The 23,293-nt window shown below is 23.2% G+C and overlaps 1 long non-coding RNA gene across 2 annotated transcripts; it reads left to right on the forward strand.

Moving 5' to 3' along the window:
• Positions 1 to 2,220: 2,220 nt before the first annotated feature.
• On the forward strand, positions 2,221 to 21,488 carry LOC129619339 (uncharacterized). Of its 2 annotated transcripts, XR_008697856.1 has the most exons (3): positions 2,221 to 2,854; positions 6,770 to 6,922; positions 21,464 to 21,488. It is a non-coding gene; the product is annotated as an uncharacterized LOC129619339 (long non-coding RNA). The 2 variants fall into 2 exon arrangements; XR_008697855.1 differs by lacking the exon at positions 21,464 to 21,488 and having other exon boundaries at positions 6,770 to 6,923.
• Positions 21,489 to 23,293: the final 1,805 nt, after the last annotated feature.

The following is a 23,293-nucleotide window of genomic DNA, read 5'->3' on the forward strand; positions in this document are numbered from 1 at the left end:
CTATTTTGACTTCATTCTATATGACATAATACATACTTAAATTGTTAGCGATCGCATTGTATACAATAATGAATGTTGTGATGGCACCAAATTTCAGATTTTGATTCCATGTTAGAGAAACGTAAGTAGAATTAGTTTTAGAGAGATGACAGTCTGTCAATTAATTGGTCTGTTATACTTAATGACCTACTACTATGAAATTTAAAATTTACATTTGTTAAAGGAATTAAGTGACAAACTTTTCGGGGGAATTGTATCATATAGAAAATAAAATTCCTTTATGAACCACATTTACATTTTTTTAGGTTGCAAACCATATTCGATTTATTTTAGTTTATCTTAAGTGCGATATTCATAAATCGTTCATTTAAAATATAAAATTTTTTGAAATTTACGTTAACGGTAATAATAATTATAACTGTATTACTAACGGTAATCTTAATTCTAAAATATTTCGTTCGAATTTTTAATTATATTTTGGTTTATAAAATAAGATTCAACGTTCTTTTTTGCAGTGGATCTACAAAATTTTCATTCATATTGCAACAAAATGCACATTTTTTGTTTTTCTTTTGTTCTGTTCTGTCAATGTATTATGAAAATGTACATGTATATATGTATGTATTGTTAAAATATTGCGCACTTCTCCAATTTTTATACTCTAACTACCTACATATATGCTATAATTGAATGCTTAATTACCTCTATGATCGCCTATATATATTAAATATAGTTTTTTTACTTAATGAATTGGAGAAAAATTTCTGTTTACAAAATGAAAATCAAAATACGCTAAAAGGATATTTTTAAGCATATATAGCCCTTTAAAGAGGAGTAAATGTTACATACATATATATGTACATAATATATTAGAAATTTATGTGTATAAGATGACCAAAGCAAAAAAATCAACAGAATAAAAGGACCAAATAGATTTGATGAAGAATGAAATATTGTCGATGATTCTGTATAGAGAGAAACAAAAAAAAAAGAAAAGAAAAAAAATTAAATATGAAAAGCATAATACAAAAAAAAAAACTCTTAGAGCTTTTTTAGAATTAAAAAAAAATTTTTTTTTGAAAAATGAACATAAAAAAGTTCACACTGCTGTTTCAGTTGGCTTTTATATTGTAATATTTTTATTATATATTGTAAATAACCATTATATTGTATAACAAATTCAACAAAATATACGTACATTACATATATACATATATACAATTAAATATTTTGATATTATATACAGTCGAACTTTTATAATGTAAGTATAACAAAATTGTATGAAATTTAATGATTCGAATCAAAAGTATTGAAGCTTATGAGTAAAGTTTTGCTTTATTTTCTGTTATACTGTAATATTTCTCAAATTATCTAAAAAAAATTAATATTTTATTATTCATAATTAAAATGTTTTCTCTTTTCTTTATCAAATATAATGCAAACTTTTATACATGAAATGTCATAATAGCTTTTAATATGCCTATTTGCATAAATGGCTGAGGTGCGTCTCATTCAGCTTACGTAGATGCTTTCTCAATATGGGAAAAAGTCAATTTTAGCAATTCAGCTTATGCTTTATTTAATTTATATTTATTATAAAATTGAATTTCTATTAATTTTTTCCGTTTTGACATTATATTGTGACGAGCGTATAAGAGTTTTTGAAAAGTAGTACAGTTATTGCACCAAAATATTGTAATTGGATTGCCTTCAATATTGTTATGTACAAAATAAATATTAAATTATAATAAGTTCTCCGTTAGAGGGTATATTTCGATTTACAGAGTTACAGAAACCTTTCCAATTTTGTTTTTTTAATTTTCTACCATCAGTAGTAAGTTCAGTTGTGTCCCGAATTCTACCATCTAAATATACCAAGAAATTTTCTAAAAATTTTTTAAATAATAATTTTTTTCGAATATGAACTGTATTTTTTACATTAAACAATTTATGTATATACTTGTATGTAAATACATATAATATGTATAAAAAATATATTCATACATCATTCATACATGTATATACAAATAAACACACATAATGCACACATTTTAGGTACTAAACTGACTGAATATCTTTTTTTCTTGTCTGTTCTTTTCATTTTTTCTTTTTTTTTATTCTGGTGTATTGTAAATGATTTTGTTTTTTTCTTTTTATTTTTATGCTTTTTTTTCTATAATTTTTTGTTGATTATATTATTATTCTCAGTTGCATGCAGGACCTTGATGGAAACGGCGGATTACGTGGTACACAAATGAAAATTTCGAAAAAAATACCAAAAGAAAAAAAATTAAAATAAATAGAAAAAAAAAATTAATATAAAATAATTTTATTTTGAAAAAAAAAACTGTGTATGTGTGTGTGTCTCTATAATATATTTTTGGTATTTTAAAAAAAAAATTTTTTTTTTTGGGTAAACTTAAAAGAAAAAAAAAACCAAAAGATAAACGTAAACTTTAAAATTAACAAGAAAATTTAAAATTTCCAATAAAAGGTCCTCAGTGCGGCGCGCTAATTTTTTTGTTCTTAGAATTTTATTTTTGTCTTGTTTTTATTTTTTTTTATTCATTCTTGCCTACATACATAAAGTGTACTGATTGCCTTATTTTTGTTTTGTTTTTTTCTTTTTTTTTCTCTTTTACTCTGAAACGGAATGCAATGCAATTATAAAAGGCGGATGTATTTTCTTATTAAGGCAGAGAGGCAGACAATGCCTACTTATTATTAGAATTTTAATAGTATATTAATTATAAAATTTAAAATTAAATTGTGTATATTAAAAAATTAAATAAAAATTTTATTAATTGAAGAACGACAAAAGCACAAAAAAACCACACACAAAAAAAAAGTGAAGGTGATAATAAAAAAATATTTATAAATAAAATTAGAAATTAGAAAAAAAAATAAAATAAATTCGAATTAATAAAAAAAATTTATTTGAAAATTAAAAAGCTAAAATAGAAGAAAAAATTTAAACTTTTTAAAAGTTTAAAATAAGAAAAAAAAAAATATTTGAGCATTAAAAATTTGTGTTATATGTGCATATCTAAATGCATATATGTACATATATACATATATATACATTATGTATTTATAATGTAAAGTGTGTACATATACATACAAATGTGTAGGTATATACGATATATATACATATATTATAATTTATATTAATTAATATTTCTGCAAACTATAAAATTTTTAAATGTGTTATACACGTTCAATTTGAATTCACCCAAATGGATGGTTTTAAATATTTCAATTTTTTATTTGTTATATTTAATTTATATTATAATTTAAATGATTTTTCTATATTGTATTATATAAAATTATATTTTTTTGTTATATGAATTGATGAAATGAGAAAATTACCTATATGGGATGAAGATTTAAAAATTTTAAAAGGGACATTTAAAATAATTAGAAATTTCTATATAACAATAAAATTATTACTGCAATCTATCTTCATTATATACATATATTACATTATAATATATACCATGTATATAACAGTATTTATATGTATCATATATAGATACAATATATAATATATAAAATATTTATTTTATTTCGTATATATAGCACAATTATATATATAATACATGTATATATAACACAATTATGCATATAACACTTTATGTCTATTAAATCGATCTTCATTCATTTTTTTTTTGAGATTTTTAGTACAATTGTTACTATATATAATTTCTAATAATGTACTAAATATACTTTACAGGTATGTCAGTATTATTTAGTACATATAATTCTGTTATATGCATATTTATTTATATCCATTGACATTATATATATGCATATAAAAGAATTGTTTTTAATGCATACTATACAATGATTTGTTATTTGTACATTATTAAAAATACAATATAATAATACATGAATTTACATAAAAAATATGCTTTTTAAAAAACAATAAAATGTTATATGTATATATATATTACACACATATAAAATATACTTTAAATTATATACATATTATGTGAAAAGAAGCATAATGTAGAATATATTAATAAACCAATTTTTTTTTTTTCTGTAAAAAAATTAAAGTATATGATATACAAAAGTGCATATATATATGTATATATAAAAAGCGTTATACATACTTGTAATTTTTTATAATAAAAGAGCAAACAATTAAATTTTAATTTATTTTATTAATATATTATTGCATTTAAATGATTGTGCATTCTCATGAATTTACTTGTTACATATACACATTAAATTAAATTATTAAACTGTTATACTCATTTTCGCTTATAAAGTAATTAGTATAACAAAATCAATTTAATAATCTAATAATTGCTTTTATTTAAATGATTATTTTTTTACAAAATTGTAATTTAATTTTTAAATAGACACAAAATTCCAAAAATATTAGAAAGAGAAAGAAAATTTTGCTTTGAAGTGGTGAAAAATTTCTAAATCTTATTCAACTTACAGAAAGAAATTAATGATGAATTTGTGAATAGAAGTTCATCTAGTAGAAAATACATTTAATAACATTTTTCCGAACATTTAAGATTAATTAGTTTGTTATATTGGAAGAAATAAAAAAAAAATATTAAATTGTAATATAAAAATAAATGATTGCATAGTCCGAATTTTTATATGTAGATACTTAATCAACTTTTTGTGATTATTCTATCAATAATTTTTCGAATTTATTTTGATAGTTTTTATACTGTCTCATTAATGAGATTGAATTTCGTGTCCATTTTTCACATACAATAATAAAAAATAATTATGAATATTTATTTTATTAATCTTTGAAAATACTCAATAAATTTTACTGAATTTCAATTAATTGTAATTTGTATTAAATCGAAGATCATATTTGAAAAAGCGATTCACGAGTTTCGAATAAAATCAAATGAAGGGGTGCTTGTAAATTCTTAGTCATAAAATTTCAAATTTGATTTTTATTATTATATTTTTATTACACTATACTTAATAATGTAATTATGATTTTGACATGGAAAATTTTGTATTCATAATCAAATATCGAAATTTGCACATTGTACATAAATATTTCTTATACTTATTGTTCTACAATAAAAATTTTAATATTTTAACTAAAATAGAACTTATCCAATTTTTATAGTTATGTTCATATTAAATTGTTCTAATAATAAGATAATAAAAAATACTACCCATAAAAATATTATGAATCTTCCAAATGACATGAAAATTCTTATTAATTTTTATAATTTAACTTAATGTGCCATGGCCATTCCCTGCCATAGTTCACATACATGGCAATTTCTCCGATAAAACTTATTTTTTGGATTTCAATAAAAATTAAATACTATTATAATAATTATTTAACAATTTAGGCTGATCGGCGAGCGGAATGAAATTTTTGTGGAATATGAATTTTCGGTATTATGATTAGCGAATTCGCCAGAATTTTAGCCGAATGAGCTGTCTCTCGGAAGTTGCTTAAAATTAACTAAATTTTTAATTATATTAAGAACTTGTATTATAAGTGATCACAAAACCAAAAAAATATGTAGTTTACGCTAAGAAAAACAAAACCATGAACCGATCAGCCTCTTAGACATTTAAACAGATACCGAAATTCAATAGATCTCTGTTTTAGATCGTTTTATTAGACACAACCAAAAAATACGTTGAGTAAAATCTAAGATTAAAAAAATTCCAAAATGTGTTTAATAATAAAAATTTTATCATTCATAATCATTTTACGTTCTTATCTTATAGGCAGCATAAAATATGAGCCGTAATTAAAATCAGTTCAACTAAATTGAATATAAATGAGTGTACAACTAACAATAGATCAAAATCTGGCTAAAAATAATGGCATAAAGGAATCCTTATATTCCATATCTTCTTAACTTTAATTATCAATCAAATGTAGTCATAATTTATTATTTTATAACTTAATTGAACTAAATAAAGAACCAGTGTCAGTTTAAAATTATTGTGTACAATTTATTAAAATTTATATTTATTTATTATTATATCTTTCCAATTTTATATAATAGGTTAATCGACCTGTATAATTAATAATAAATTATTTTTAATATCGTACATTTTCTAGCTCCTAACATATTATATATGTATGTATGTATTTGAAAAGGTAACGAGAAAATTTATTATAATAACCATCATTATAATTTAGTTTTTATTATTATTTTATTCCATTTTATCTACAAACATACATACATCCATATACAAACATTACATTGACTCTATATTTCTATTATAAATTTTCAAAATTTTTTTTGTCAAAGATCACAATTTGTATAATAAATTCAACTGGTCCATTATAATTTATACCATGCATACATTTAACAAACAAACACACAAAATGACCCAACGTATATGCATGTACATACATACTATTTGTAAATATTAGATTATATTGAATATGAATATATGAAAATATTGACGTTACCCTCAAAAATATCTTATATTTTCTATTTATAATCATTGATACAGTAACCTTTTTTTTTTCTTTCTGCTTTATTGAATAATAACTTATTATTTTAAAAGCCAATCTTCTTGAGATATATATCAAGGTATACCCACTTATAATGCTGGTAAAAACATATATTTTGCATATACACTCGTATATGTATATGTATATGGTTGTACTCAAGAAGAACCATCAGAGAAGGAATTTTGTTTTACTTATATAAATATGAAAACGTATAATTGTAGTTACTAAAATGTTGTTAACTCAAAAAACATTTGCTTTAATGAGAAGTAATTGATTGCATACTTTAATTTGTAGTTATGAAATATTTGCGAGGAATTCATGATGGATGAAGAAAATTCAAGGTCGGAGCTATAGAGAGTCCATCCTGGGCTTAGGCAATTTAAGGAATTTCAGGGATATTATTACCAGAAGCGATATAGGAAAATAATGAAAATGGATAGGAACCAGGTGAGAATCCCTGATCTATAGATTCAGGGTCACACGAGAAAAATCTGATATACGAAATCAGCTAATATATTTTCACACTGAAATCAGAAAAATACAATTTTTGAGTTACAATATTTTAGTTGTAGCGGTGTGCTATATGTATATAATGTATATATCCTTATATACATATTTACATACAAAATTTTCTTCTTTTTAAACATTGTATTCGAAGTACACAATTCAACAAAACAAAATTTCATTGTTTTCAGGACAAAAAGGCAAAAAAGAGAAGAAGAAAAAACAACCAGAAATCCTAGAGTATTTATTTGTCATGATTGCTTTTAAAAAAAAATAAAGAAAAGAAAATTGAAAGTCCAAAGAAAAATAAAATTGTTTCTATATTTTTCATTTTATTTTTAGGTGTTCAATTCTTTTTCTCCCCCATTTTTACTCAAACACAAAAAAAGGAACCATTAAGTTTCTTATGTCCCTCATTCACTTTATGTGTGTTTTTATCTAATAAATTGTTATTTTTTTGTTTCGTAAGTTCCGAATTGTTTCATAAGTTTTTAATTATATAAGCTTAAATTAGCTTATAAAAAATAAGTGAATAACAAACAAATTGAATGTGTTCGGTATTTTTCTCGTTTTCTACTGTTTTTGAAGGCAATTTTTATTTGGACTGAGTCTTTATTTTGGAAGTGTCGTATTCGTATACTACTCAAATATATGTAACAACCGGAAGTGTAAATATTACGGAAATTTGAAAAACTTAATAACTCTATATATTTCATCCATTTATATTAGAAAATTTATGCATTTATTAAAAATTTTAAATTGCTTGCAGCAAATTTTCTAAAAATTTTTGAAAGAAGATGCTTATCCCGTTTCCTTGATTCGTTTAGTAATTCATCTGTTTAAAACACTTCTATCGTATATGCTTTGAATGTCTTAGACTTGTGAAGAAAAGTATCTCTTGAGCACACTGTTTTATGATCTAACGTAAACTACCTAATAATTTGCGGTGCAAGCAGTAGTAAAATAGTCTTGCATATATTTGGGGAAAATTAATTTTTGAGCGAAATATAGCCGATATTATACGGCGCTTAAATATTGTGTAAATTTGCAATCATTGATTTGTAATTAATTAATTTATAATATTATAAAATATTTAAATAACATGTGCTTATAATATACATACTAAGATAGAAATAGCGTACCAAATGCAATATAGGGAACACTTCAAAATTAAGTTCAAATACAAAAATTTATTCTAAGAATATTAGAAATATTGTTATTGAGTGCAAAAATGTATTCAAAATTTTAACGTAATTTTACATGAATAGGTATTTCACCATAAAATATTATGGAAATTTGTTTTGTAAGGAACTGGAAAAGTATATTCGAACACAACAAACCAATTATACACATATATAAAATATTATACAATATACTTCTGTATATGGAAAAGAGTTTGAGTATTTAATTTATTGTTATTTTTTAACTAATTTGTATTTATTTCTATATTGACTAATATTAGGCATATTATTATTCTTATTGTACAAGAAAAGTTATCGTTTATCGGCTTTATACTCGTATTGTAATAAATGGTAAATTTATATATAACAATTTTTGCTTATTAAATTTTATTACAATGAACTGAGAAGATGTATATTAAACAAGATGTTTCATAATGAAAATTTTGAATAATTTAAATGAAATTTGTGTAGTTCAACAACTTAAAGTCCTAGAATAATAATTCTTTAAGAGAATTTTAGCCTAAATTTAAGGTAGCTCATATGGCTTGACTTTAGAATTATCTACTACTTAAATTGGAAGTTTCTCGATTGGCTATATTATTAATGTTATTTAACATTGCTTAGAATTACAAATTATTTTTCATTCTTATCACTAAATTAACATTAAAAAAAAAATATTAAAAATTAAAAAAAAAATACAATTCTTGTACATATTACTGAGAAATTTTTAGAACAAAATATTTTTGTAAAAAAAATTGGAAAATATATTTTCCTTCCGGACAAAAGCCTTCCATATTTCAAAAATATATACCGGAAGGATGCATTTAACTTCCTATTTTTTGAAGCAATATTTTACTTTAGTATTTGCAAATATAAAGGTTTATTTAATTGATATTATATATTTTTACATTAATCAAATATTTGGCCACCCGGTATATAATTTTAACAATTATTTTAATATCAAAAACATATTCTAGATTTTTACAATGTTTGTATATTGTGCTATGTTCCCTGTATAGATTCATATTATATTTCTTGCATATACAAAGTGTATTGTTCTACATTAAATTCCGTAGATTAAACTATGTATACATAAATTTATATTTATATTGAGTACATAGTTTGGGTGTTTCTAATAATAATTATAAAGCTATCATTAGCAAGGCATCTGTAAATAATAATTTATGATTATTATTATTATTGTTATTATATTTTAATTGGAAGGATTTTATATAGTTTCAAATTCAGTTGTTATATATTGTATTAGAAAAAGGATCTCTTATATTTTATCATACAAAATCAGTTAAAATTACTCTTATTATATGCTATATACAAAATATATATATATATATATATATAGTAAATTTTGAAATTTACAAGTTTATGTTCATAAAATTACATACATAAGTGTATAAAAGTGTTTTACTTAAAATTACAAGTGTATAAAGAATGTGTTTGTGCTTAAAATTATGAAACAAAAAAGTACAATATTTTTTCTTTGTAAAAACTTCGAAATATTTGAATTATTGAAGTTAAAATGAACAAAAATACAAAAATATTTTCAAGGCTACAAAATGATTTGGTGAAAAATTGAAAAAAAAAAATATTTATTTTGTTTTTAAGTTACAAAAATCCGGGCGATAACAAACAAACAAGGATTTTATTTTTCCCTTATTTACAATTTGATTTATGTATTTGTTTTCATGTAGGTACACAAAGGTTTACATTCAAATATTTATTTGAATAGGTACTCTTTAAAAATACACAAAAATTTACATATATTTTCATTTGTGCTACAGTTGATTCTTATACTGAAATGAGGGATGAATGATAGTGAAATTTAATGGAGTCACCTTTGAAGTGAAGATAGAAATAAACCAGAAACAAGGGTTGAATTTCGTGCACATAAAATTCGTTCAGTGAAGGCGCCATTGTGTTGATATTCAAATTTTCTTACATTCTACTTGATATTCTGTGACTCACCTCTGCTAAGATCTGTGTGCTTGAAAGTTATTGTATTTTCATACATATTTGAAATAATAAATTTTCTTATTTTAAGGAAACCTTTCCAAAATTTGTTTCTTCTTCTATAAGTTTAAGATATACCAATTGTACGGCTTTTGAGAACTCTGACTGCGATCATTTTATACTGGTCCATTAAGAATTTAAATTATTGATAACTAGTACTCTATGCTAACATGTAAAATTTATTCAAGTATTTACTAAATTTATTTAAATCAACAAAGCTTTTTTATATGTAATGGTCATTTATTTTATTTGATATAACCTAGATAACTAGGCTATGAATTGAATCGTGTCCATTAAATCTTTTTTTTGTTGGTGTTGATAGCTACTGATGAAGACCATAGTAACTTTTGAAGTGGTTTTAGTGTTGAACATATTATATACTTAACTTATTAAGTTATTATTACATACGGTTCCCATGTAAGATTTTCGTCTATTATAACTCCAAATAACTTCGTATATTTGTATTGCACCAACCTGTCTAATTTATTATTACTGTACGAAATATTTTTATTGAAGAACACGTATGAAAACTTGTTTGTGTTGATGGTGAGCTTTTGTAAATTCACCCCCCTTTTCTATTTCTCATTTCATTACTCAGTGCTTGAATTTTTTGCTGTGAATAATTGCCAAGTAATCCGCAAACATAAATGAATTTCATATGGAATACAACGAATAGCAATCTATCTTTAAAGTAGCTTGCAAACCATTTATATTCATCGCCTCTAACTCCAAATTAAAATAGTTTTTTAAGTAGAACATTTCTGAAGAAAGAATACAACGACAATTTTTTTAATTTTTTTCGATACCATATGTGTGATACTACGATATTTAAATAGCGCCGCTTGCTGCTTGAATATTTTCTGAACCCGTATTGATGTTTGGTCAAGATAATAATTGATCTGAAATTATTCATATCGCTCACATCAGAAGAATTTTCAGGAATGAATACAATTCTACTAATTTTTCAACACTTTGACATCTCACCCTAAGTCAGCAATTTTTGATTAGATGTTCTACAGGTAAAGCTAGTTTCTACATGGAATGTTTTATTATAGTTGGTCGGATTTACAATCAGCATCCACTTCTGTTGTGATTGGAATTTCTCCAATTGGAAAACCAATATAGCTGTTATTCCGGTTTCGCTCATCGGTATTTTCAAATCCGCTTAATACATTTGGTTTTGTTGCGCTACTTGCTCCGATAGTCAGTTTATTCATATAGTAGTCTCGTTTATTATATATTAAATATATTAAACATGTTATATGTGTTAACTGATCATGAAAAAACGGAAAAACTTCTTGTTCACCGCTCTCTGAAAGTAGAAAGAAGAACAAAAATGAACACAAACTTTTCAGTTTTAAATTATTTTCGTATTTGGCATTAATGGCATTAATCGTTAAAATAAACTAGCGTATATTTATTTTACTACTATAAATGCTTAGGGTTCTTTAATATTATATAAATTTTGTAAACCTTGATATATTAAAATCTTCTATTCAAGTTAAGTTATTGAATTTAATAAATTCAACATTATAGCAACTACAAATAATTCGTTTCTGTTTTTCTCATAAAACCCATTCCGGTTTGAGCTATAATTTTAAAACTATACAAAAACCTTACAGTTTCAAAAAACAAATCTTTACATTTAAATCAAAATAAATAAAAATGATTTTTATTTTTTTGCATTGAGTATTCTTAATAGTTTTTCAACTTAGAAACTATACACATATATTTGCTTGACACCATTTAAAAAAAAAAAAAACAATATTAACCTATGCTTTTAAAATTTAACCTTAAGGTTTAACCGATTATATAATACCAACAAAAAAAGGAGCCTAGGGTAATATGTCTAATTAAAGAATTCAAAATTCATGAAAATTTAAAAAAAAATACTCGTATCCTTAAAATAAAAAAAATCCTTTCTTTCATTTTTATTTTATTTTTTTCTGTTTTTTTCATTCTGATTCCTTTTTTTTCAATCTCTTCGTTGTTGGTTTAAAAAAAAAGGTGAATTTTGTTAGATAAGCTTTTTATTGGCATAATAATCGTAGTTGTGACAACATGAAATCTTTCGTGATGAGAATATCCTCTTAGATTTTTTCAATCTTTGTAATATTTTTAATTTTTTGCCTTTATTTTTCATTTTTTATTGGGCACATTATATATAAATGATGAATTAAAGAATTCAAAATGTTATTAATGGGATTTTTTTTTGGTTTTGTAAATAAGTTGGAGGAAAAAAAGCCATATATGTATATGTATGTATAGATAGAGGATATTTGTGCAGGAAATTCCCTAAATGAATATTTTTTAAAATGATTTTTTTTTTAATTTTTATGTAAGAAGAAAAATAAGCTGCGCCTATTAGAAAAATAAATAGGTTTAAATTTCAGACCGTGACCTTGCATTATAATAAAGAATTTCTAATTAAGGCCGATGAAAAATGATGCGCATAAAGTTTGTGATTAAGTAGAATATTTTGTATAATTAAATTTAATAAGCATTAATACGGAAAAATGCCAATAAGTACTATAAGATATTGTTAAGTACTCCACAATCTCTTAAGTTAAATAACAATCCTTCGTGCCAGGACTTTAGCAGGACCGCTTCTAGAAATATTCTTAAACATATGTAATTACTTTTTTTCTAAAGCTTTTCCGTTATTCTGTGTATATAGTCAATTGTTGCTTTGTTCGTTCTAAAACGAAACCAAATCAGGTTTAAATCAATTTTTCATCTTCTATTATTAACAACTTTTTGAAAAGTTTTGATATTATTAGTAGCAGAGATATCGGCCCATATGAGGCTTTAGCTAGTATTTCTATCATAATAACTTCCGGCTTTTGCTAATATCCAAAATTTAAAAACATCCTTTAGGTTCACTACTGCAGCATTCATCATTTTCTTCAAAAATTTTAATGCCTTTCTCTGCAATTGTCTTTTTATTCCTGCAAGAATGAGATCAAAATTTGAGGATTTCGATTTGAGCGATTTTACTACTTGGAAAATTTCCTTTTGCGTACATGTGGCTATAGTGCTTTCATCCATTACACAATCGTCCATTAAACAAACATCAGAAATTATTTCATTTGCCTGGGAAAATTTTTCTAAATGATCAGTAAAAAATTCGACTTTATCTTTATTGTCTTTTGTCCATCATTCATTTGTTTTTTTTCAAGGGGGAGATCGACTTTGTCGATTTCTTAGTACTCTTCTCTGCTTTCCTTAAAAGTTAGTATCATTAAATTTTATTATAAATTCTATATTTTTTTAATAATTATTGCATAATAAGGTATAATAACACTACTTAATCCTTTATACTCAAATTAAAATTTATTCTAAGATGCACATGCCAACCAGTGGTGTACTCCAAAAGGCCATTTATTTTCTAATTATTATCATTATCTTTAAAAATTAGATAAAATTTCAGAAAGGACTTTCTTTCTGGGTTTTCCATAATGTAAAGTCCATTACCTTTTTTCTTCTCTTGTTACATTTTTTATTTTGTTCGTGTTATCTTTTAAGGATTTGCTTTAAGATTTTTTCCTTTTTTACCGGTTCTTTAATTTTATTTTCTTTAATAAAAAAAATTTTTTTGCTTAATAATATGCACGTAAACATATTATGCCAAAACATAACCATATATAGGTTGTACATTTTATAATCTTCTATATAATATATACCAGTAAATTTTGAAAAAGGATTTAGATACACAGTATTTGTCAGAACTTTCGTTCAGGGGGAAAAAAATTATTTTTTTTTACGTAACTACCGGAGAATTGCAAAAAAAAAAACAACGGAAATGGGTTAAAAACTTAATTTAATTATGGTTTCTTTTTGTACGAATATTTTTATTGAAAAAATCTATTGGCGTTATGTAATAGAAATCGTTCAAGTTCTGAAACTTGAAGTAAAATAAAAATTTTACTGTACCACCATGTACATATATTAATTAGCGCCAATTGCCAGTGAATTCGTAATTTTACATTAAAGAATAATCACTTTGATTTAGGTGTTTTAAGAAAAAACTTATAATTGCTCTTTTTATAATTGTTTCCGGTATTTGACTATATTTGTGTTTGTTGTTCTAAATTTCTAAGGTTTTTCCAACGCCGAACACTCGCAGAGATAGTGTACAAGAGTCTCCTTCCTGTCGATATTTTGGCAACTTCGATACGCCGTCAATTGAAGAGCAATCCTAGCCGTCTCACATGTAAACAGATGCGTTTTTTCCACAATAGATAATGTCTATATATATTCATTTTCACAGTATTGAAGGGAACAAAGATCTTTTTACATTCCATTTACAATGATATTCTGTAACGCACAGTTTCTTGTTTAGTCTTCGATTTGAATTCAATCTTTAATATTGTTTGATACTCTTTCTAAAACCTCATTGATTGTTAAAATTTTGATTTCATTCGATTCTAATTTGAGCACCTTCGTACAAAGAATTTGAAATTCGCATTGGATATCGTATCGTGATTAAAGACGGTTTCTTCTCAGCTGTGTTAAAAATAACAAAATATTTCATACCTTTTTTAACAGCTTCATTCACGCAGATATTAAGATTTAATAAATACAGGAAGTACTTTAGTCTTCTTAAACATGATTTTATGAGGTTCTACTCTACTCTGTCATGACAAGAGTATTGATATTTTTCTAAAAATAGAAAAGAAAACAAAAAAGAGTTAAAAAATTAATAAAGATCACATTACAATAATTAAATCTCTCTTTATAATTAATAAAACAAAAATAACAAAATGTATGATAAAAGATAATTAATCGAGCGTCATTGCTTTCGCTTATAAATTAAAAAAAGAAATACTGAACAAAAATTAATCAAAGTCCAATAAAAATTCAATATTTAAGATGAATGATGGTTGTTGTTAATTTAAATTGAAGCAAACGTGAGAAGGCGTTTAAAATCCAATATAATTATTACTATTTGAACCTTTTTTATATAAATAAAATAGATGTAGTTTGTGAGTGAGGATGTAGAAAGGAACTGTGCGAAAATAGTTTATGAAATTTTATTAAAACGTGTCTTAAAAAAGGATGAACTTTGAAATTTCCATATTGCATTTCTATTTTTTTTTTCATGTTGAATAGTTTTATAAATTAATTTTGTATATGAAAAGCTTTAAATCACTTTTTAATTTAATTGGATTTTTATATTTTAATGAGAATTTTTTGCTTTTTCCTTTCTTGTTTCATTTTTTGTGTATGTTTGATGGAAACGCATCATTTTCATTTCACAAAGGAATTAAATTTTCTCTGAAGACATTTTTTTTTTTGTATTTTACAGTTGCTTGAATAATAAAATTTTAAAAACTCATATATAATAAATGTTTACAGTAAAACTGAATAATTTGTATGTTAAGCACAATTTAAACAAGAATAAGTAGTAGACCATGTCAACTACGTGATGGCCGTACAAATAAATTATTTTAAGAGTTGTATTGTAATTGCCACATTGCTTCCCACGACTTTGCTTTTTTAATATTTAACCACACAAACTCATACTATTTCAAAGATTTTTAGGGGCGCAGATAAAATAATATTATAATGAAGAATTTTACAAAGTTGTGTCTTAAAACTGAACAGAAGTATAACTCATTTTCAATTCTGTTAGAATCGAAAACCCTAATAGTATTTTGATACTTACATAATCAATTTGTCTAAATTCTATTCCTACATATTTTTCAACTCATTACTTATTATACTTTATAATATACACTTGTTTCACTATACTTAATTTGTTGTAAAAAAAAAATAATATATAATTTTTGTGAAAAATCTCATTATGTAATTTTATATTTTATTTTCAGTAATAATTTAAGCAGTTTCTATATTTTAGAACCACTTACATATAAATTGTTAATTTATTATTCTTCCGATATTTTTTCAAATTATGTTAAAAAGCTGGAGCGCGTATATTATGTCGGAAGTATTTTACATTTGTTTAAGTTTGTAATAATTTAATATATGTGCATAATATTAAAAAAAAAAACAAATATTGGATTTTCTTTTTATTTTCATACAAAAATTAATTCTGAAAGTTCTAATCTAATTTTAAGCTCATTTCTTCAAAAAATTGCTGATAAATATGTGCATATTTTAAAAGTTATGTGATTTGAGATTTACAATAGAAAGCAAACTGAAATCTTGAAAATGAATTGTCATTTCTGAATATAAATTAGATTTTTTTTATAATAACGTAAAATGTAATCATTATATCGAAGAGAACAAATGTTTTATAACAACTTGCCCACAATATGTATATAAGAGGTACTTGTTCTATTTATATAATTTATAATTTATATGGATTGTAGATTACTGATGAAAAATAAAGGAAAAGAAGCTCCTCCCCTTCAATTACAGCAGCCAGCTATGGTTTGTTATAGCCCACCCACATCCCACTCAGAGAAATTTCCCTCAGGGAGTTGAATGTAAAGAGTTGAACTCTTCAACGCTAAGAAAACCCAGTCCAAACCATTTGCGAATCCTGACATAAGGCAACTAATGTGCTTTTCCTAGTTAAATTATTTTTCCATATAATGGTATTTATGAAAATTTTCTCATTCGAGAGCTGGGCGCTATATTAATTTTAGTTTATGAATACTGTTATGTAAATTTTAGTTATGTAAATTTCTTCAAAATATTTATGCTTTTCACTTTTAATATTGCCAGTCTTTAATCGTTTTCTAATATGTTTTCCAAAAAAATGGAAAAAATGTGCTTTTTGTTCTTTGTAGTTGTCTGTCTGCCTTTTGTCGCGTGTCTTTTTACAAAACTCTTGCTCCCTTTACTCCTAAAATAATCAAAATTTGAATATTATAAAAGATAACAATTATTTTCAGTTGACTCACCGAATTAACAGTTGAACTTAATCATTATTTTAATGCTTCTCTCAGTTTTTACTTTCATTCTGAAAATATGGAATGATATTTATTATGTTTTATAATTTTTGTATACTTTTTAATAATGATAATAATAATTAAGGGGCTTCTTTTCAAAAACAAAAAATTATTTTAACTTTTTCAAGTGCAATATGCTTCCTAGCAAATGGAATTGGTTTGATCCGAATTTATATATGTATGTATATAGTATATATGTGTTATATTTGTTATATGTGTTACTGGCTATTAGCCTAAGGTATATTAAAAATGAACGATATCGAAAATAAATTGCACATATTTTATATATATGTACATATATGTATTAAGTTTTATGAAAAAAAAAATTTTCTTAATTATTTTTCTAAAACAAAAACTGTAGCCTCAAAGTTTATACCATTTTATTTATGTTTAGCATTATATTTTTTTTTATTTTAGATTAATTTGAATAAAAAAAAAAACAAAATAACATAAAAATAAAAAAACATATTTGTGTAGACAAAAACTAAACTTAAATCAAGCGAAATAGCCCATAGTAGTTTTTAGAAAATTCAAAAATCAAAAGTTTATTAAAGTGTTGAAAATTTAGTCAAATTTTTTACCCGTATATTTATGGTGAAAGGCAAAGATATACTAAGTAACAAATTTTTTAAAATGCCCTTTTTAAACCAATTTTAATTTAGAACGATCCTCTTTGTATGCTATAGATTACAGTGACAATTACAAGTTCAATCTCAAGAGCGTTATGTTATTTTATACCAAAATTCATTGAAGTTGTTGTATTAAATCTTCGTTTCTAGTATTTACCAAATCCATTTCAATTCTTTTAGTTAATGCAGTCGTCCAATGAATATTTAAAGTTTGCAATTCATGATGTGTATTGTTAGTAATATTTGATTGAAGAATAATTTGAGTATGCTCCCTTCAATTATAATTGAAATGGTTTTTTATCGTTCTGTTATGGATCGTCTGTAAAGCATTAATATTGTTTCTTTGATTGATGTGTCCCATAGTTTAATGACATAGCACTTCATTGGAAATGAGTGATGAAGAGTTTTTTCAATTTTCACCGTCATAAGAATTATTGTTTCTGACCCACTCTGTTCAATATCATGGAAAAATTATCTTCCCTTAACTAAATATGAGGAAATCAAACATACGATTACATACAATACTATATTATTATTTCATACCTTATGAATTTGTGTACATATTTTCGCTCTACATTGTCCTGCTCCATGAATTTCGTAAGGCAAGTTTTTAGGAATATTTACTTATACAACGCAATCAATTTCTGAAATGAAAATTTCGAGTTACTTGGAAAAACTCAATGTCCTTGTTATTTATAAGTTCAAGACTAAAAATTCAAAGTAAATTTTATTCCATCTTAAATAAATTTTTAATATTTTTCAAAATAAAACTCATTTAAACACATAACGTACATATACATATTATTCTAATAATAAATTAAACCCTCTGTACAATTTAAAGTTTAAAATTCTTTCATTTAAATATTTTTTTCTATTTTTGTGCTTTGTAACACCTACGTTAACACGTGCTAACTACATTAAATTATAAAAATTTAAATTAACAACAAACTATCACAACTACATATTCATATAAGTGTGTTTGTTGTATGTGTATGCACATGAATTTTTCAGAATAGATTAAACAAATTTATTCAATCGATTTATTTCACAATAATAACTTTAAATTTCATTGAATTTCCAACGTTTTTTTTCAAATTCTCTATACCTTAACCACATATTAGAGCGTGTTATTATTCTTGAAATTGTTCAGGTCAATAGCAATGAAAAAAGAAAAATTTTTTCTTTACCTTGAAATTTCTGTTTAACTTTCTATATAATTTTTTTTTATATACAAAGTGCATCATTTCCTACACTCGCACACATTTTTGTATAAACACGTAAGTTAGTTTTCGTTAAAATTTATTAGATACTTGATATTTTTATTAATAAATGTACATAAATTATTGTTTGAAATTGAATTTATTTTATAAAATAATTAAAGCAGAAAAGAAGAAAAGAATTTTTACATACACATACGAATATCTTTCTCATACGCTTGCGAGGGTGAATTAATCGAAATCCGAATTTTATTTATTTTTTCAGTTTAAATTGTTCAGTAAGTGCGAAAAATTAAACAAAAAAAAACGCAAAATTCTTTTACATATATCTCTTCTATCAAATAATTGGAGGGTGGAAGAGGAAATTTGCAGCAAACGAATATTAAGCACCTAGGATTTTTCTTAATTGTATTGAAGTTTTCAATTGAGTGCTTGAATTTAAGCACCTATTTAAAATGAATCCATAATAACTAAACAAAAAATTATTGAAAAAATCAATTTTTATAAAAATTTTACAAATATGTAAATTTTTTCTAAGTTGGCTGAAACAACACCTTGACATCTACTTTGCAAATAAAACATAAAACTAGCAATGTCACATGATCCAAGTTGAAAATAAAAAATTTTTGATAATTCCCATATACATGGTTCAAGTTGTAAAGTTTTTGTTTTGTAAATGCAAGGAAAGTTTGTTGTTTTCATTTTGTTTGCATTACCTTCAATTGCCAAAGGGTCAAATTATGAATTACAGTAAAATTATAAATTATTTAGAAATTTTAAATGGAACTATGAAAAACAAATTATGTGACAATAACTGATGACATCTAATAAAAGTTCAAAATTATGATCCAAAATGCAAATTGTAAGCAGTGCATTATTTTTGCATATCAAGAAAACTGTTTTATAAGCATTGCTTTATTGTGACGTTCTATATTTAAACAAAAAAAAAACGGTAACAAATTCGCACAAAAGCTTAAATGGTTTAAATTAAACCTCTGTTTTGTTCCTCTGGTTTGGAATACAAATACAAATGTCGAATTATTATTTATTTGTTATTTGAAATTTATAAATTTCAAAATTAAGATTGTTTGTTTATTTTATTCTGAAAAATCTTTATTTCTTTACTGATTTTGAAGATTTCTTTATTAAAATAAATAAATAATCATATACGACAAATCCCTTTAGCTTTGTACTTGTCTTATGTAGATGATTGTTAATAATACAAAAAGAAATTATCATACATACATATATGTACATACATGTCATACAATATTTAATAATATTCACACACAAGAATGTTGATTTTGGTCACGTTTCTCATAATGGTTATTTTATAAAATATTTCTCACACGCTCAATATTATGATTTGTTTAAAATCCCAATATGAAAATGAAGTACTATTCATGGAATTATTATTCATTAAGCTGTTTGTTCTAACAAAAGGTTTTTAAAAAATTGTATTCATATGTATTTGAATTTGAGGATTCCTATTGCGTTTCTTATTCATTCTAGTTATAAATTCATAATATTTTTGTATAAAAATTACGCATAAATAAATTTAAAATTTTATATTATTTTATTATTAAAAAATGTGTTAGCTGTGTCATTGAATTTGTGGTTGTTAATTAATAGGATATTTCTGTAAAAGAAGACGCGTTAACTATCTTCTCTGCTTCTTGACAATTGTTTAACAAAAGGAAAATATTTTGGTAATTGTCGTTATCATTGTCACAAAAAAATGAATGAAAGGAAAAATTAGTGAAAAACAAAAACTACATTTGACCAACGAAAATATGAGCGATTGATAGGATGACACAGACTTTGTTTCCATATAATATTTCAATGCATAATTTCAACAATTTTTGATAAAAAAGTTTTGAAAAAAAAAAATGAATTATTTTCTCTTTGATTTTCACGATTTTTACTAGAGAATTTAAAATTCGAAAGTTAAATTTTAAAGAATAAATCCTTTTTGATTCCTTACTTAAAATATTTCTCATGTTTCGTATCAATAAGGCTATACAAAGCTAATTTTACATTCTTAGAAGCTAATATTGTTCAGCTATTGTTTTTTTTTAAAGTTATGCAAATATTTCCTAATGAATAATTCAAGTTTTTTACATTTTTGAATTAAAAAACAGGATTTACAAATCCCAGCACACTTATTATAAAATCCCTCAACACTTATTATACAAGAATAATAATGGCAATAAAATTCCATATTTAGAATGAAAATAAATTACTAGCGAAAATATTTTGCATTTAACTTAGTGTAATTTTAAATATAAAAAAATGTAAATGAATTGTTTTTTAAAATTAAAAAAAAAAATTAGCATCCAATAAAGCAAAAAAATTAAAAATTTCAATTTAAAAAGAAAAATAAGCGTAATTAATCTTTTATGTTCTTTAACTGTGAACTTCAAGCATACTACATACGTACATTAATATATAAATTGAATAAATAAATTTATTGTCTTATTTCAGTTCTATTTTTCTATTTTCATTTCAGTTCTAAATAAATTTGAAAAATAAAATGCCATATGTGATATAATTATTTAAAAATTAAAACATTTAATTAATAATTTAAATGAATTAAATTAATTTTAATTGAAGATTTGTCGAAAACAATTAAAATTATTTAAAAAAAAATTAATTAATAAAATAGTATTATAGTGTTAAACAAATCGAAATATTAAAAAATATTATATTTTGTTATTTCAATTGTTATATTTTTTAAAACTATGTGCGACATAAATTTATAAAATCAATTTCAAACTCTAAATATAATGTAATTTCGAATAATTTCAGTGTTTCTATGTTCCTAATTAAAAAAAAAATATAACATAAATATTTAATATGCGCTTAAAACGAATAACGGTGCTTTAGTAACAAATTTTTGGCGTAAAATAAAATTAATAAAAATTAATTAATAAAAAATAATTGCTCAATATACAATACTTTTAAACTTATAAAACTAAAATTTAATTATTAACAATAGAAAATTAAAATTAAAATTTATTTTAAAAACTATAAAAAAAGCTTTAAATATTTTTAATTTATTTTAATTTCAGTGTTAAGAAATTTATGATTTTTTATTTTTCTTTATAAGATAAAACTGTTATACAATTTTTATTGTTACAAAAGTCCTGTGAAATTTTTTTTTGTTTTTCTCAAATTTAAACAAAATCGCTAAAAATATAAAAATTTAAAAATACAATACGAATATAAATTCCATTATTTAAAGCTAATCTTCCTAAATCCGGTTGTATTTATAATACACAAATGTAATTTATATATACGTATCTACATCTTTTTATGAATAAAAATTTTCTAAAATAAAATTTAATTTTACTTTTAGTTTTATTACATAAAACTAAAATAAAAAAAATATAAAATACAAGGATTTAAAAATAAATAAAAAATAAAGAAAAATAATAATATTTTGAATTACAACTAGATTTTGTGGTTAAAGCTATAGGAAAAAGACAATAACAAAAAAAACCTAAAAGATTAAATCAAATAACCCAAATAAATAAATAAACAAACAAACAAATAAACAAAAAATAATAGAAAAGAACATAGAGAAGTGAACCAAAATGTAAAAAAAAAAAGGAAAACCTCAATATACAAGTATACCACTTTTACTATTGTTCGCATTCTTAAATATACGTAAGTAAACGTAGGTAACAAACGTCGTTACTATTTTCTTCTCGTTCTTAAGCAAAAATTAAAAAAAGCCAACCACAGAAAAATATAAATAAAAATACAAAACGGAAAAGGGAATAAATCACAAAACAAAAAAAACAAAAAGAAATTGAAATAGAAAACAGAAAATGTCAAAATATACTGTGATACTTACACTCATAATATAATATAAAAATGGAGGTTAAAATAATAATCCTTCAAAAATCTTACAAATTTTATCCTTGATTTTTAGAAGATTTTGTAAATACAAAATAAAATATAAAAAAAATATTTGAAGTGTTATATACATAAATCTATACATATATATATATGTATAACATTTTATTTATTATATATTACGACGTATATGCGTGCATGTAACAAAATATTATGAAGATAAAAGTGTCGAAATATTAAAACGATATGATATTATTGATATTGTATAACCACTTTAATTTGTAACAGCTTCTCACTTATATATGTACAATTATTAATATTTATGAATTACTGTTATACAATTTATTTAATTATTTCCTCTTTTCTAAAAATTAATAACAAAGTGTTAATATTATGGTTCATTTAAAATTTTTAATAATTAAATAAATTAATATAAAATAAAATAGATATTAATAAATAATAGATGATGCGTATCGTA

The sequence above is a fragment of the Condylostylus longicornis genome, unplaced genomic scaffold (assembly GCF_029603195.1).
Source record: "Condylostylus longicornis isolate FDR11 unplaced genomic scaffold, ASM2960319v2 ptg000011l, whole genome shotgun sequence".
Taxonomy (NCBI): Eukaryota; Metazoa; Arthropoda; class Insecta; order Diptera; family Dolichopodidae; genus Condylostylus; species Condylostylus longicornis.